The 12,363-nt window shown below is 32.5% G+C and overlaps 1 protein-coding gene and 1 long non-coding RNA gene across 3 annotated transcripts in view; both read left to right on the top strand.

The window, feature by feature from the left end:
• Positions 1 to 12,363, top strand: part of LOC148945563 (uncharacterized) — a 230,751-nt gene that overhangs the window by 20,964 nt on the left and 197,424 nt on the right. The gene's annotated exons all lie outside the window — the stretch shown is intronic.
• LOC148945566 (uncharacterized) overlaps positions 1,605 to 12,363 on the top strand; it is a 94,701-nt gene continuing 83,942 nt past the window's right edge. The window contains exon 1 of the long non-coding RNA XR_016142692.1: positions 1,605 to 1,682. This is a non-coding gene — a long non-coding RNA (uncharacterized LOC148945566). The remainder of the gene's footprint in view (positions 1,683 to 12,363) is intronic.

Here is a 12,363-nt window from a genome sequence, read left to right as displayed (position 1 = left end):
ACGGGTCGTTTTCCGCTTTTCCGATCTTGCAAGTTCCTGTTTCATTTTCTCCACTTCGCGATCTATTTTTTCTTCCTGATTCTTACGCGCATTTGTCTTTTCCTGTCCAGTTTTTTTCTTTGGGTCTCAGGTTGGTTTGGTTTGAAGGTTGTTTTTCCGGCCGAACGTTGCTTTGGCTACCAACGGCATTAACGCCACTTGGTTCGGATGTTATGTTTCTTTGCGACTTCTGTGAGGAAAAAGAACACTGAACTGCTAAATGTCCTGTTTCATCACATATAATGCAAGTTTTCATTTGGCCATCATACCGTATCCGCATTCTAATTCTATTTACGAAAATGAAAGAAGGGATGTTCTTATCTACTCTCATGCTTGCTATTGCTCTTGTTTTGGCTGTTTCGAGACATCCGTCACCAGAGTAATGCTCACGTTTGCATGGGAAAACCCTACCATTCCTTTCCAACTTGGACATCTAACAACTCCATTTCTAGCGGCATTCTTTCTATTCTCACAAAGGGGGATTTTGTTTCGCAACTTTTGACGTATACAACTCTTTCATCAAATGATAACATCCCGTCTTCAGTTTTCGCGAGGAAGTCATGAAGCTCGTTGCTAGTGCTGAACTTCACAGACATAGTTTTTCTATATCGCAGCCCTGATCCGTCTATACCTATCAGGTTCTCTTTTTCGACTCCATAATGTTTCAGCCATCTGTGTACTTCTACCTCTAAAGGTACATCTCGATCTGGGAAAGCCACAAAGCTCAGAAACGCAGTGTTTGTTCGTACATACCTTGCTGGAACCCTTCCTGGTTATTGCGTCATTCTTATTTCTTTTTTTAATCATTCTAGGTAATACCATAGCCTTTCTTTCCTTCTTTTTTCCCCTCTATCTTCCCTTTCTTTTTTTTCTTTTACCAACTATTCTAATTCACCAACAAAAATAAATAAACCTACTACAAAAACAAAATTTAACAAATGAATTTTTTCCTTCTTTTTCTTTCTTTCTCTTTTCCTTCCCTCTTTTTCTTCCTTCTTCCCTCTGTTTCTCTTTTTTTTTCATCCCCCTTCCTTTTTTTCATTCCCCTCCTTATTTTTCCCTTTAATTTAAAACTATATAAAACCTAACCCCTATATCGGGAAACTCGCCGATTTTAACCTTATTTCGCCCGCAAAAACCAAACTCAGAAACGAAAATGGCAACGCTGCGCTGCCGATAGTCACGCAATCAGCTCGTGTACACCTAAAAGACGCACAGGATTCCTAAATTATGGCACTTCTTAACAAAAAAAAAAGTTAACTTACAAAGAAAATCACAATTATAAAGCTCATTGGCGTAAGCAGCATATTGTCTAGGGGGGGGGGGGGCAGTCGATAGTGTGATGGAGGGGGAGATGAAGTTATGTCGGCATGGGCGTACGTAGCTTCTTGCCTATATTTTGTTGAATTTGTTTATTAAACTTTATCGTTTTATTTTTTTTTAATGTCAGTTTCATTTTTATATTGTTTTAGAAGTTGATGATTCTTTACCAAGTCACAATGAAAAATTCTTTGGCGTTCCGAACCTTTTTTTGACTCCTAAACGTGAACACATTGCTGTGGGTAATTTTACTCAGTTTTCAGGGCCTTGTAAACTTCAACCCGATACCCAGGAATCAGGCGCAACGTCTTTTGACAGTCAAGGTATATCTCAAATATATATATTTTTTTGTTTTTTTTATCATTTTTTTTAGAATCAACTGTATTGGAATATCAGCTATTTGAAAAAAATCAGGAGGGACAAGCGGATGAAACTATGAATTTAGAGTAATCTGAAGACAAACTTTTTTTCTTGTCTCATCTCCTTGTTCTTGGAATAGTATTCATTGCTCTAGAGTTCGGTGCCTGATATTCCATAGTTACTATTGAGACAAGTGTATCTATTGATATAAAAATTTTATTCTTTAGAGTTTCGGTTACTATTTAGACAAGTATCTATTATTACTATAGATTTCATTACCATGAACTGTTTCATTGCTTCAAAATTCAAATATCTTTGAAAAGACTGCAGTATGAAAATACATCAAAAATGCAATTTTTTGACAAAATTGATTCTACTTTAAAAAGTATTTTATTTTTAATTACAAAAGTGACTAGATAATGCAATTTCCTTTAAAATGATCTATTATACAGCTCTCTATGATTTTCCAGTGCCCAGCTAGTTGAGGAGGAAAAAAAAGCGGAAAGAAAAAAATATCCCGTTTGTGGAGAATAACGTGGTTAAAGTCAAATTTCTTGATTTTCAAGCCAATATATTTTCTTTGTTATTCAAGCCAAAGAGTGATAAGTTTCCTTTAGAGGGGTTTTGGACAAGGCGGTTCTAATGGTGTAATTTTTGTTTTGATCTGACTCTTTTCTTAGGAGTAAGGAGCTTTTATATTTCTTAACATTGGACGTGATCGTTTCTTACTAGGTTGCTAGCTACCGCTGCAACCCGGATTCCAGTGCCAAGCTACTGGGTTCTGACTCCATTTTTAGGAGCTATGGGTTTTTATATTTCTTAACATTGGACGTGATCGTCTCTTACTAGGTTGCTAGCTATCGCTGCAACCCGGATGATGGGTCAAGCCCACCCGGGTTCGATTTCTTTTGTTTGATATTAAGCTATCAATAAATCTTATTTATAGTGTCGATCCTTTATGTATCTTATACATCACTGTGAATATATGGAGGCATAATTGTCTTTTACTTAGTTTCAGCTTAAATTCGATGATCGAGCCTTTATGTAATTTACATTCTAGCTAAAATAATGAAGATAATATGAATGAACCACAGGGTTCAGTTTCTTTGGACTTGAGTTCATTTTTTAACTATAAATACAAACAGGAAAAAGCCTACGGCTTTTTCTTCTTTTAAATAGTAAGAGACGAAACTCAAACATAATAATTGCAATTATAAGACAATAATATGGAGATACGTACTTTACGGGTTACAAACCAAAAAAAGTTTGGTTCCAGGATACAATAATAACTTTGAACTGAGATGAAAAAAAATTTTCTTCCAGGAGACAAAAAGTAAAACTAATTATAAAATTTCCATGTATTTTTGTTGTTTAAATTAAGAAATTACTATTACTGATTAGGCATCATAAATATTTTTGCAGTTTACATAATAATTTTAGCGATTAAGCCAAAAAAGAAAATTTTGGTTACGGGAGTTTAGGTTACTATTGAGACAAGTAGCTATTATTACTATAGAGTTCATTACCATGAACTATGGCTAAGGTTGGGCTAAGGTTCGTTCTTTCATGTAAAACTAGCAAAACGTTTTTTAAGCCTGATGAAGATTTAACTAATGTGTCAAAAGTAAGGTTGCAAGTCGACGATTTTGTTTTGGCCTTATTATAATTGGTATGGTGAAATAATAATATGCATATGGCTCTTAAATCATACATCTTTCTGGTTCCATATGGTCTAGTGGCTAGGATAGTTAACTTTCACTTAACAGGCTCGGGTTCGATTCCCGGTGTAGGAAAATTTTTAACTCTATAATCTTCGAACATTTGAACCTTTTATAATTTCTAATGATTTATAATATAAATACTGTAATCTTAACTATAGTGAAGTTGCGTATGCAAGTTAGTATAGGGAAGAGTTCGATCTTTATTATAAGAACTTCATTAATCGAATATTTTAATATATCCTATATGGTCTAGAGGTTGGGATAGCTCTCACCCAGTAGGCTTGAGTTCAATTTCTGTATGGGAAATTTTTACTTATGATGATTTCTTAAGGAACATTTAAAATTTCTTAATGTAATAAAAATAATTGTTTTCATTACAAAAAGTTTTTAACCCCATTAATTTCCTTCAAAATGAGCCATTGAACAACTCTCTACAATGTTCCAGTGCCATGCTATCTGTTGAATTACTAACTTATACTATAATTAAGTGGCGTATAAAATTTAGTATAGGTAAGAGGTCGTTCTTTATTATACATAAAAAAAAACTAATTTTTAAATTTTCAGGTATTTATCTTGTTTGAATTACAAAATTAGTATTATTGGTTAGACACCATAAATATTTTTGCAGTTTACATAATAAGTTTAACGATTCTGGACTGAAAACTAAAATAATTGCAATTATAAGACAATAATATGGCTTACGGGTTACAAACCAAGAAAAGTTTGGTTCCAGGATACAATAATAACTTTGAACTGAGATGAAAAAAATTTTTCTTCCAGGAGACAAAAAGTAAAACTAATTATAAAATTTTCATGTATTTTTGTTGTTTAATTTAAGAACTTACTATTACTGATTAGGCATCATAAGTATTTTTGCAGTTTACATAATAATTTTAGCGATTAGGCCAGAAAAGAAAATTTTGGTTCCAGGAGTTTCGGTTACTATTGAGACAAGTAGCTATTATTACTATAGAGTTCATTACCATGAACTGTTTGATTGCTTCAAAATTCAAATATCTTTGAATAGACTGTAGTATGAAAATACATCAAAAATGCAATTATTTTGACAAAATTGATTCTACTTTAAAAAGTATTTTATTTTTAGTTACAAAAGTGACTAGATGTTGCAATTTCCTTTAAAATGAGCTATTATACAGCTCTCTATGATTTTCCAGTGCCCAGCTAGCTGAGCAGGAAAAAAAAGCGGAAAGAAAAAAATATCCCGTTTGTGGAGAATAACGTGGTAAAAGTCAATTTTCTTGATTTTCAAGCCAATATATTTTCTTTGTTATTCAAGCCAAAGGGCGGTAAGTTTCCTTTATAGAGGATTCGGACAAGGCGGTTCTAATGGTGTACTTTTTGTTTTGATCTGACTCTTTTTTTAGGAGTTGGGGGGTTTTATATTTCTTATCATTGGAGGTGATCGTCTCTTACTAGGTTGCTAGCTACCGCTGCAACCCGGATCTCAAAGAATCAGGCAGCTAACTAAGTCCAATGTATGCAATGGTTTGCTCTTCTTATGATCATCTTTTAATATAGCTTTACCACGAACTTTTTGATTGCTTCAAAAATCAGATATCTTTGAAAAGACTGCAGTATGAAAAGACATCAAAAATGCAGTTTATAGTGGAAAAATTTATTCTGTTTTAAAAATAATTTGTTAAAGTTACAAAAGGTTTTTCACCTCATTAATATCCTTTAAAATGAGCCATTGAACAACTCTCTACGATGTTTCAGTGCCAAGTTATCTGTGGAAATGGAAAAAAAGATGCCATTTAGGCATAATACTGTGGTAGCTGCCAGTTTTCTTTATTTTCAAGACAATATACTTCCCTTACCGTTCAAGCCAAGAGAATTTTTCTTAACATTGTAGGTTTCTACCTACTGCTGTATCCCGGATTTGTTTGATATTCAGCCTTCAATAAATCCTATTTATAGTAACGATTCATTACGTAACTAGCTACCGCTGGAACCCGGATGATGAAGATTTAACTGATGTGTCAAAAGTAAGGTTGCAAGTCGACGATTTTGTTTTGGCCTTATTATAATTGGTATGATAAAATAATAATATGCATATGGTTCTTAAATCATACCGTTTTATAGTCCCATATGGTCTAGCGGGTAGAATAGGTGGCTTTCATGTAGCAGGTCCGGGTTCGATTCCCGGTATATAATTTATAATGAACCACATCGATACTTTATGTAATCTTTATTATAATTTTTAATATATTGACTTTAAATATAACTGTACTAGCCTAAACTATAGTTAAGTGGCCTATAAAATTTAGCATAGACAAGAGGTCGTTCTTTACTATAATATTATAAGGATTAAAAAATTATTATCATATCTTATATGTAACTTTTATTTTAAAAGTCTTCGATAGTCTAATGGTAAGTATGCCCACTTTTTACCTGGGAGAAGGGGGTTCGATTCCCCGTCGGGGAGAACTTTTAATATGTTGAATTAAAAGCACTATCTTTTCAATTTAAAATTTAAAAAAGAAACTTGTTTATTTACATTCTAGCTAAAATAATGAAGATAATATGAATGAACCACAGTGTTCAGTTTCTTTGGACTTGAGTTGGTTTTTTTACTATAAATACAAACAGGAAAAAGCCTACGGCTTTTTCTTCTTTTAAATAGTAAGAGACGAAACTCAAACAATCAAGTAGCTAACTAAGTCCAATGTAAGGAATGGTTTGTTATTTCAGTGATCGTCTTTTAATGTAAATTTTGGTTATTCTTTCTTTTTTTCCACTCGCGTGAGACCATATTTTTTCAAGATTTAAAATTATTAAGCACACAAAATCCCGTGTCGAGTATCTAAAACCTAGCATAAAACAAAACTAATTTTAAAATTTTCAGGTATTTATCTTGTTTGAATTACAAAATTAGTATTATTGGTTAGACACCATAAATATTTTTGCAGTTTAAATAATAAGTTTAGTGATTCTGGACTGAAAACTAAAATAATTGCAATTATGAGACAATAATATGGAGATATGTACTTTACGGGTTACAGGATACAATAATAAATTTGAACTGAGATGAAAAAAAAATTTCTTCCAGGAGACAAAAAGCAAAACTAATTTTAGAATTTTCATGTATTTTTGTTGTTTAAATTAAAAAATTACTATTACTGATTAGGCATCATAAATATTTTTGCAGTTTACATAATAATTTTAGCGATTAAGCCAAAAAAGAAAATTTTGGTTCCAGGAGTTTCGGTTACTATTGAGACAAGTAGCTATTATTACTATAGAGTTCATTACATGGACTGTTTTATTGCTTCAAAATTCAAATATCTTTGAAAAGACTGCAGTATGAAAATACATCAAAAATGCAATTTTTTTGACAAAATTGATTCTACTTTAAAAAGTATTTTATTTTTAAATACAAAAGTGACTAGATGTTGCAATTTCCTTTAAAATGAGCTATTATACAGCTCTCTATGATTTTCCAGTGCCCAGCTAGCTGAGCAGAAAGAAAAAGCGGAAAGAAAAAAATATCCCGTTTGTGGAGAATAACGTGGTAAAAGTCAATTTTCTTGATTTTCAAGCCAATATATTTTCTTTGTTATTCAAGCCAAAGGGCGGTAAGTTTCCTTTATAGAGGATTCGGACAAGGCGGTTCTAATGGTTTACTTTTTGTTTTGATCTGACTCTTTTTTTAGGAGTTGGGGGGTTTTATATTTCTTAACATTGGAGGTGATCGTCTCTTACTAGGTTGCTAGCTACCGCTGCAACCCGGATTGCTAGCTACCGCTGCAACCCGGATTTCTAACTCAACTTGTTCACTCATGTTATTACACTGCTAACTAAAAACTTACTGAATTCTATTCACAGACTAATAAAACTATAGCAAAAATCCTTTCCTTATATTCCCTCCGCCGCTAATATGTAAACAAGCCCTCTGATTGGCTGAGAAGGAAACACGTGATCTAACTGTTTCCGGGAAACTCATAACATTTGCCTCGAACAACAATAACAAATACTATTTCTGGATCATAACATTTGCATCGAGCAGCAACATGAAGGAAGTGTCATTGACCTGCTCCCATTAGATTCAATAATCCATCAAAGTGAGAAAGTTCCTGTTTTTCCATTCTCACTGACAAAAGCCAAGAAAACAGACATAAATGTGACAAAGTTCCTGTTTTTTCATTCTCACTGACAAAAACCATAAATCATCCATGAAAAACATCAAATAAATTGACCAACACACATAGCCATCCAAGAAAACATCCATAAATGTGACAAAATTCCTGTTTTTTCATTCTCACTGACAAAAACCATAAACCACGTGGTTCTATGCCCATATATGGTGCCCCGGTTGGATCAATAGGGGCATCTCTACTAAGTTCATAACTTTCAGCCCTCCCCTCGGGAACTTCGGGGATTAAGTCATCCTAAAAGACATGCTTATTATATTTTCGAACATGCTGAACAAAATGGCTATCTCAAAATTTTGATCGGGTGACTTTGGGAAAAAAATGAGCGTGTGAGGGGGCCTGGTTGCCCTCCATTTTTTGGTTACTTAAGAAGGGCACTAGAACTTTTGATTTCCGTTCTAATGAGCCCTCCCACGATATTCTAGGGCCACTGGGTCGATACGATCACCCCTGGGGAAAAAAAAACAAACAAATAAACACGCATCCGTGATCTTTCTTCTGGCAAAAAATGCAAAATTCCACATTTTTGTAGATAGGAGCTTGAAACCTCTACAATAGGGTTCTCTGATACGCTGACTATGATGGTGTGATTTTCATTAGGGTTCTATAGCTTTTAAGGGGTCTTTCCCCCTTTTTTCAAAAATCTTGAAATCAGCATTAAAATCTGATTCTTTTGATGTATCTATTGGTATCAAAATACCGTTTTCTAGAGTTTCGGTTACCATTGAGCCGGGTCGCTCCTTACTTACAGTTTGAAATGAACTGTTTGAAATGTGTTAAGTTAATATTTTCGGAGAATGTTGAAGGGATGTTGAACTCAATAAAAAGAAGTTTTGTTATCTTTTGCATACTAAACAAAGCACAGGCTCACGTCAAAGTTACAAATAAAAAAGTTTAAAGAGATAAACAAAAAGGGAGCTGAGTAGTGCTTATAAAATAAATATTTCTCTAAGTCAATTTATTTAAGTAATATTTTGAACACTCTCCCAGGATACATTCTTTCATATTTATTACCCAAAAATCTCTGCTGAATCAAAAGCTTGGTTCAAGAACAATCCTTAAACTTGATTTTAAATTAATTGAAATTCGCGCAATAATTATGTTCAACACAATCTAATGCAACAGTTCATATTACCTTGTGCAACATTAGATTCTAAATATAACACAAAATTTTATTTCTTAAGCAGAAAACCTGAAAACCCTAAAATAATTCGAAATACTTACCAATAATAAATTTTGTCAATAAGAAAAACAGAAATTAACTGAAAAAAAAACGAAAAAGAAATTTTCGAAGGATAGTAAAGAGATCAGAGAATTAAAACAGACGGTGAGCAGAAATAAAGTCGTATAGAAATTCAAAGTTGAAAAGAACAGAAATTGCTACTAAAGAATGAATGAAACCCAAAACGAAGTGAAATTAAAATAAATCATCTCGTCGAACATAGAGATAACGGATACTGATTTGGTGAACAAATTAACCCTGAAAAAATAGGAATTTAAACGAATACTGAAGTCAAAAATAAAACGAATAAAGTTTACCACAACAAGGAGTTGAACTACTACCCCTCCACGTTGGGGGGGGGGTGAGGTTGAGCAGTAGCCTAAATCCTGTTTGTAGTAATTTCTGTTTTGTTTCAAGGTTGACTTGAATATTCATTTAAATTTCTAGTCGTTTTAAGATTTATGATTTGTTTACCAACATCCCTTGTTTTTATAATCGATTTGATTATTTATTTTAATATCTTTCGGTTTTGGGTTCCATGTATTCTCTTTTAATAATTTCGGATCTTTTTAAGTTAGAATTATTGCAAGAGTTTATTTCTTCTCGTATTAAGCATTAAAAAGGCTCTTTACTTTCCTTTGAAAAATCTTTCTTTCACTTTTCTTTCTTGAAAGTTTTCTTTTAATTAATCTACCGAAAAACAAAAACCAAAATCAGATTTCATTTTGATAAAGTTTCTAAAGCCCCACAATACATGTACATTGTTTCATAGCACATAAGCGTACTGGACAGCAATACTGGGGTGAGGGGCGTTTTTAAGCAACCTTAACACATGTGGCTGATTGCCACCCTAAAAAGAGCGTCAGTAAAGTTTAAAACGAAAGTATTTCGTTACGGAAGAAATACGCAAAGTATTAGGATTGGTGGTCAAATGAGTCTGCTTTAAAACTCTAAGATCATTCAATAGTAGGAGCGTAGGAAAAAAAACGTGGGCGTTTACTACGTCCACGTCATTGCGTAAATTGAGGTCAATGCGCACAGTATGGTCACATGGTACCTCATCAAAGACATATTCGTGGGTATTTATGTTTCCCTGTTGGGCTATAGTGAACTATATCAATTTGAATAAAGATTTGCTAGCTGATGTATCTAAGCCAGTTAAGACTCACATACATGTTATGAAAATATGATATCTGATGTAAATTTAATAATTTAAGCATCAAAATGGAACTGTAAACCTTGGTTACTCTAGTTTTAAATTTTGTTTTTTAATATATTTAGCAATGCGTCTATTCCGTCTTGGTCTAAACCATCTCTTTGACGTCTCTATGAAGTTGAGCCTTTCCTTAAGAATTACTGGTAAGTCTATAGTAACTACCATGACGACTAACGTTATTATTAAAAGTATGTTACTGCTGGGGAATTGGGAAGCGTTGATATCTTGCATATAGATAAAGTAGCTTATAAACACCGTAACTACAAAGGTGAGATAAAGAAGGCGGAACAAGAGAGCGTAGAAGCTCCTTGCTGCTTCTAGAACTGAAATCACAACTCAATACAAGTTTGGCATAGACTAATAAAATGGGAGAATATATCGATAATTGTATGGGTTAGGAAATAAATTACTCCCAGATCCAGAAACCCCAAGAAATATGTTAGAACTATAATAATAAAATGACACATTGCTTGTCTGAAGTTCTTACTTTTTCCGTAAAAGGTTTTTAACACAAATATCAAACTAAAGCCCATTTCTAAGAGAAAAAATAGTTTCGTAGAAAAGGCAAAGTGTTCGAGAAAAAATACTTCCCAGAAATACATTTCTTCTGACTTTTTCTCTTGAAAGAGCACGATGACGCTATGTAACGAAACTGCCACTGAGACTAAAGAGAATAACAAATTTTCTCCTAAATCATAAAATTCTTCCTTTGCTTTTTTCTTAGTATATAGTTTTTTAGCTATGAATTTCAAGAGAGTCCACCTTAATATAGTTCAAATAGAAAATGATATAACTGCAAAGAATAAAACATTGAGAACATCCTTCCATCCTTGTTGGAATCCATGCTTGGTTTCATAGTGAATACTTAGCAGATGGTCCTTAAATAAACTTTGTATGCTCTGTAGCGTTGAAAATAGATTGTTAGATATATCCCTCAAATCTTGCTTGAAAACTGAATTGAACTTGTCATTGAACATGTCCTTTGTGCCCATTATTCGTTCGAAATATATTTTTGTTATTTTTAAATCAAGCGTCGGGTAGCAAGAACCTAACAAAAAATAAAACTATTTTTAAAATTTTCAGGTATTTTTCTAGTTTTAATTAAAAGATTAAAATTACTGCTCAGATATCATGAATATTTTTGCAATTTACATAATAACTTTAGCGATTCTGAACTGAAAACTAAAATAAAAAAAAATGATTTTTTTTTGTATGGATATACACCGCATCGGGTAATTAGAACATAACAAAAAACAAAACTAATTTTAAAATTTTAATGTTTTTTTCTAGTTTGAATTAAAAGATTCAAATTGTTGCTCAGATACCATAAATATTTTTGCAGTTTACATAATAACTTTAGCAATCCTGAACTGAGAACAAAAATAAAATAAAATTTCTTGTCGAAAGATAAACGTGTATAAATATTGCATTCACTTATTACGTCATATATGGTTATACGAGAAAAATCAATCCATTTGTATCTTTTCAACATATTTTAAACAGTAACCTTTTGTATATGATTTCTATGATACAAATCATCACTCCTGTATCGTTTTAAAACTCGTCTGTTTTGGTACTAAATTTGAGAACGTCCATTCATCAAGCTTGTACATAATTTATTATAAATAAAAAATAACTACTATTAATAACCACTACACGAGGTTCTCTTGACTGACGCCATTTATGATGAACTTTATCGTTTTGTATGTAAGAAAAAAATTCTATTTTAAAAACTATTTAGTTTTTAATTACACAATGCACTAAATGTAACAATTTCCTTTAAAAGGAGTCATTAGTCATAACCTGAACCATTAACACTTAATAATAACCTGATTAGAAACAGGAAAACCCTACGACTTTTTTCCTTTGAAACAGAAAGAGACGAACCTCAAAGAATGAAGTAGCTAACTAATTCCAATGTATGCAATGGTTTGTTATTCCAATGATCGTCTTTTAAAGTAATCCCTTTGTATCTTTTCAACATATTGTAAACAGTAACCTTTTTAGTTTGATTATAATAACTTTATAGCAAATTTATTATCATGTCTTATATGTAACTTATTTTTCATAAGTCTCCCATGGTATAATGGTAAGCATACTAGTGGTTAGGATAGCTGGCATTCATCTAGATGTGCAACGAAAATGCAGTTTTTAGTTAAAAAAGTTTTTAATTTAATTAAATTTTCCTTTTTAATTAAAAAAGGCACTAGGACTTTTAATTTTCATTCGAATGAGCCCTCTCGCGACATTCTAGGACCACTGGGTCGATACGATCACCCCTTGGAAAAAGAAAAACAAACAAAAAAATGAACA

Source organism: Artemia sp. Qi Xiang Cuo, chromosome 13 (genome assembly GCF_049724085.1).
Source record: "Artemia sp. Qi Xiang Cuo chromosome 13, ASM4972408v1, whole genome shotgun sequence".
In the NCBI taxonomy this organism is placed as follows: domain Eukaryota; kingdom Metazoa; phylum Arthropoda; class Branchiopoda; order Anostraca; family Artemiidae; genus Artemia; species Artemia sp. Qi Xiang Cuo.
Note: the sequence above shows the minus strand (reverse complement) of the source record. Positions and strands in the feature narration are given on the sequence as shown.